Source organism: Coregonus lavaretus (assembly GCF_964263955.1).
Source record: "Coregonus lavaretus genome assembly, contig: HAP1_SCAFFOLD_1369, whole genome shotgun sequence".
Taxonomy (NCBI): Eukaryota; Metazoa; Chordata; class Actinopteri; order Salmoniformes; family Salmonidae; genus Coregonus; species Coregonus lavaretus.
In genome coordinates, this window is record NW_028159126.1 from 21,403 (window position 1) to 27,500 (window position 6,098).

Below are 6,098 nucleotides of genomic sequence, written 5' to 3' on the forward strand. Positions count from 1 at the left end.
CACACAGTTTCAAGGTGTAATAATTAGTTATTAATAATTATTCTATCAACCAGGAATTAAATTCCACTTATTTAAGTGTATCTACGTCTTAAGGAACTATATTGAGCCATTACATCACTTCCGGTTTCACTAGGGTATAAAAATTAGGTAACACGCATACAATATCCCACAGGCTCTTTTTAAGGTTTGCCAGAAGAAAGCCCTTTCTGACCCCAAGACACAGATGCAAGTGCTTGGAGTTTGCCAAATGTAATTTAAATTATGACTGGAAGAAGGTGCTCTGGTCAGATGAGACCAAAATTGAACGTTTTGGTCAGATACAGCATCGACATGTTTGGCGTCGAAACAGAGATGCATACAAGGAGAGGCACCTCATACCCACGGTGAAATATGGTGGTGGGTCAGTGATGATTTGGGGCTGTTTTAATTCCAGAGGTCCAGGGGCACTGGATGGCATAATGAATTCCACCAAGTATCAGGCAATTTCGGCTGACATTCTGGTTTTCTCTGCCAGAAGGCTGGGACTTGGCAGTAGGTGGACTTTCCAACAAGACAATGACCCAAAACATACCTCAAGATCCACACAGAAATGGTTCTGTGACAAAAAATATATATGTTCTGCCATGGCCATCTCAGTCAGACCTCAATCCAATCGAAAATCTGTGGGCTGATTTGAAGATGGCAGTTGATAAGCGCAAACCCAAGAATGTGAAGGATCTTGAAAGGATCTGCATAGAGGAATGGTCCAAAATCCCTCCAAATGTGTTCCTTAACCTTGTCAAACATTACAGGAAAAGACTCCATGCTGTTATCCTTGCCAGAGGGGGTTGCACTAAGTACTAAATGAGGAGTGCCAATAATTATGAAACCTTGATTTAGGTGACTTTTATTTTGTATTAAATAATTGTATGATTTTGGTTGGTTCCATTGAAACATTAATAAAGTACAGTATTGTTTATATTTTTTAATTAATTGTTGGTGCAGTCAGGGGTGCCAGTAATTTTGGAGCCCACTGTAGATGTGTTTTAGTGAGAAAATAGTAAGATTACTGTCTCTCTCTCTTCTCTCTGTGGTCCTCTGTAGCTCAGCTGGTAGAGCACGGCGCTTGTAACGCCAAGGTAGTGGGTTCGATCCCCGGGACCACCCATACACAAAAATGTATGCACGCATGACTGTAAGTCGCTTTGGATAAAAGCGTCTGCTAAATGGCATATTATTATTATTATTCTTTTCTCAGAGCCTGATGATGTGAGGCTGGTGGGAGGAGGCAGTCGCTGTGCAGGTGGAGTGGAGTGGTACGACCAGGGAGAGTGGAGGACTGTGGGAGCTGAAGACTGGATCAAGGAGGCTGTACCTGCAGTAGTGTGTAGACAGCTGGGTTGTGGCTCCACTGTTTCAGTTCTACCTGGAAACACCACTGGATGGTTTAGAGTTTACTGTTCTGGGTCTGAGCCTTCACTGAGGGAGTGTTTGAGAACAAATGATCTCTTTCCTGTAGTCACAGTGATCTGCTCAGGTAATAACAAGATATTATAATTATATTCAACTGATTTCCTTCATTCATACGACTTCCTCTGCACCTCTCACAATGACTGTTTAGCTTGTAAGTCTGCTTTGCAAAACAGATCAATCAGTCAAGTAGGAATCAAATACAACTTAAATATCCCAGAATGTTTTTGTATTTGAATGTTATCTCACTGAACGTCTCTACTCACTGCCACTGTCACATGTCATGTTATTGTCATATCTAAATGAGGAAAGTAGTTGAGGAGCTACGTTTTCTTTTTCTCTCCTCTTGTTCCAGATGTCCTGCTTCAGCCTTAATCAACATATGTTGTCTCAGTGACTGTAGGCCCACTACTCATGTTGCCCTGTGAGGGAGGGTGGCTAGCACTGTTACATGCTGATGTTATTGTCATATCTATAGGAAACTAGTTGAAGAGGTTTTTCTTGTTCTCTTTTATTGTTACAGATCTCCTGGTCCAGCCTGATATCTTCCTGACTGACTCAATGGGAGGGATCTCCAGGGGCCACCAGGGGCCTGAAGTTTTTAGGGGCTACAACTTCACCATCACCTGCTCCACTCAGCCACAGTACCCAGGAGGCTCCTTCCTCCTCACGTTCACCGGCTCCAACAGAACCCAGACCCAACCAGCTGTCAATCACTCTGCTGCCTTCCTCTTCCCTGCTGCAGATGACTCCCACCAAGGGAACTACAGCTGTGTTTATGACAATTATGTTTTCTCTCATAACTTCTCCTCTGAGAGTGAGCTCCTCTCCCTCACCGTCACAGGTAACTGAACATGATCCAGACTTCTAACTTTGTCATTGACAGATTTCCCACAGATCTATATGATGATGATCAGTCCCCTCATCAAAGGTGTTTCTGTTTTCAGCCTCTCCTCTGCCAGCCTTCATCATCAGACACGTTGTAGTGCTGCTGATCCTACTGACAGCCATCACCACCATCTACCTGTACTACAAGGTAAAGACATTTACTCAGACGTTACAAGTCATTTAAATGTTTGTGTCTATGAGCAGGGTTCAGATTCTACATTGGTCTATATATGTGTTTAAGTTGTGTGATTAACCAGATGAGAATGAGAGGCGCGCAGCAGAGAACGAGACACAGAGACACACACACAGAGAGAACGAGAGACCGGGATTTTAATAATAGCTGAAAAGTTCAGAATTAGTTTATCTTTCTAGAACCTTGGAAGACATCTAAAAAGAGTGACTGCAACCACCATGATTCCTTTTAGTTAGTTTTTTTGCAACCATGGTAACATGGGGTTTTGGTAACATGGGGTTTTGGTAACATGGGGTTTTGGGTAACATGGGGTTTTGGTAACATGGGGTTTTGGTAACATGGGGCTTTCATTATTTTTAGAGAGTAGCTCAATTACGTCTGTTTTGTGTTCCAGAATGTATTGCTGCTTTTAGCTTTTGTCTTTATGTCTTTATCTTATTTAGTGTTTCTCTTAGAGTCTTTATCTTGAAGTGTTTCCATTATTAGTCCATGACTGACTGACTCACTCACTCTTGGTGCTGTGTCTCCCTAGACCACCAGGAGGCAGAAGAGAGTGAACAGGGTGAGCAGCGTGGATCTTTATGTTGATGCCAATGCCATGGAGATGGTCTCTCTGAGCTCCAGAGCTGAAGCTGGACCGGGAGAGGAGAGAGCCGCCCAGGGGACTGAGTAGGAGTAGAATGATGCTGACCCTACATGCTGATCTTAGGTCAATTTTGTGTTTTGAACTCGATGGTCAGCAGTGGACTGGTGTTTAAAATGTGGTGACAAACCTTAAGTGGTTCTAATTTTAATAACACAAGTTAAGAATTAGTTTATCTTTTTATAACCTTGGAAGAAATCTAAAAGGAGTGATTGTAACCACTATTATTAATTTTTGTTTGTTTTGTACCACCATGGTACCATGGGGTTTTGGGTATAATGGGGTTTTGGTAACATGGGGTTTTGGGTAACATGGGGTTTTGGGTAACATGGGGTTTTGGGTAACATGGGGTTTTGATTATTTTTTGAGAGTAGCTCAATTACGTCTGTTTTGTGTTCCAGAATGTATTGCTGCTTTTAGCTTTTGTCTTTATGTCTTTATCTTATTTAGTGTTTCTCTTAGATTCTTTATCTTGAAGGGTTTCCATTATTAGTCCATGTATTATTATAATCATCTGTTCATTCTTTGTATTTTGAAACATTTGAATAAATGGGTCATTTTAGTTTGTTGTTGGGGTTTGTTTTGTTGCTGTTGTTTACCTCTCATGATGTTATTGATTATACATTTTATGATATTGACTGATGTAGATTATTGTTATGTTATTAGTAGTATAGAGATAATGATGTTATTCATTATAAATATTATGGTATTGATTATTATGTAGATTATTGTTATGATGTTTGTACTATATAGAGATATTTGTGTTATTCTCTTATGATCTGTGGGTTACAGAGAAAGTATAGTACTTAGTTCAGGTCTGATATACATTATATTGTGAATATGCTGTGTGCAAATCAATCAATTAATCAAATTAAAGTTAATAAATATGGTAATATATATCAATGATCTCAAAGGTATTGTTGAGAAGTGTTTATTTCATATTTGTGATGTGAGTGCAGATTATGTTGATGTTATGTTATTTACCCTTTACAGATAAAGACCTGTTGCTCTCTAAACTGCCATGTAATCACTGAATGCTTTTAATAAACTCACAGGCTGTCAGTCTTGTGTGATTTCTCTCTTGGAAAGACTACAACATACAGTATGAATTAACTGAGATCAGTCTTGTGTGATTTCTCTCTTAGACAGACTACAACATACAGTATGAATTAACTGAGATCAGTCTTGTGTGATTTCCAACCAAGTTTTTCACACATATGATAATGAGAGTAGATAGCTGGATGGAAGCAGTGTAGAAAAAGTAACCAACTGTCATACTTGAGTAAAAGAAAAGATACCTTCATAGAAAATGACTCAAGTAAAAGTGAAAGTCACCCAGTAAAACATTTGGTTTTAAATATACTTCATGATCAAGAAAAAAAGTATTCCACTACTAACAGAGGAATAGGGGGAAGTGTTCCACTACTAACAGAGGACCAGGGGGAAGTGTTCCACTACTAAGAGAGGAACAGGGGGAAGTGTGTTCCACTACTAACAGAGGAACAGGGGGAAGTGTGTTCCACTACTAACAGAGGAACAGGAAGAAGTGTGTGTGTGTTTGTGTGCGTGTGTACCAGCTCTGTTTCACTCAAATGCCCATTCCAGCAGACTGTGCTCTTGTCACGCTCTGGCTCCGGGACTTTGTATGTTGAGCCAGGGTGTGTTCGTTTCGTGGTGTTCTGTTTGGTTGGGTTGTTCTATGTGGTTGTATTTCTTTGTTTGGATGAGTGACTCCCAATCAGAGGTAACGAGTGTCAGCTGTTGGCTCGTTGTCTCTGATTGGGAGCCATATTTATACTGTCTGTTTTCACCTTGTGTTTGTGGGTTTTTGTTCCGTGTTCAGTCAGTGTTACTGTGGACTTCACGATCGTGTTTTGTTTTGTTCTTTACTAATTAAAGTCATGTTCGTTTCACACGCTGCGCCTTGGTCTACTCCTTCTCGTCAAGACGATCGTGACAGAAAAACCCACCAAGTCAGTGGTGCGCGTCGTCAGCCCAGCCCGGCCTGTTCCTGCCATTCCCACCAAGTCAGTGGTGTGCGTCGACAGCCCAGCCCGGCCTGTCCCTGCTCCACGCACAAAGCCTACGGTGTGCGTCGCCAGCCCAGCCCGGCCTGTCCCTGCTCCACGCACAAAGCCTACGGTGTGCGTCGCCCGGCCTGTCCCTGCTCCACGCACAAAGCCTACGGTGTGCGTCGCCAGCCCAGCCCGGCCTGTCCCTGCTCCATGCACAAAGCCTACGGTGTGCGTCGCCAGCCCAGCCCGGCCTGTCGCTGCTCCACGCACCAAGCCAAGGGGGCGAATCGTCAGCCAGGTCCGGTCCGTTCCTGCCTCATGCGCCAAGCCAGGGGTGCGCGTCGTCAGCCTGGTCCAGCCCGTTCCTGCTACTCGCACCAAGCCAAGGATGCGAGTCGTCAGCCTGGTGAGGTCCGTTCCGGCTCCACGCACCAGCCCAAGGGTGCGTATCGTCAGCCAGGTCCGGTCCGTTCCTGCCTCACGCGCCAAGCCAGGAGTACGAGTCGTCAGGCCGGTGCCTGATCAGGTCAGCTACTCCACTACGGAGTTTGAGCAATCCGCTCCGTCTATGTCCGGTCCAGATCCAGCCAGCGGGGTCAGACCGGACCGGGGGCGCTACGGGGGGATTGTGGAAGGGTGGTGGTCAAGCCCGGAGCCGGAGCCGCCTCCGAGGAGAAATGCCCACCCAGCCCTCCCCTGTTTGGGGTTTTGAGGCGCGGTCGCAGTCCGCGCCTTTAGGGGGGGGTACTGTCACGCTCTGGCTCCGGGACTTTGTATGTTGAGCCAGGGTGTGTTCGTTTCGTGGTGTTCTGTTTGGTTGGGTTGTTCTATGTGGTTGTATTTCTTTGTTTGGATGAGTGACTCCCAATCAGAGGTAACGAGTGTCAGCTGTTGGCTCGTTGTCTCTGAT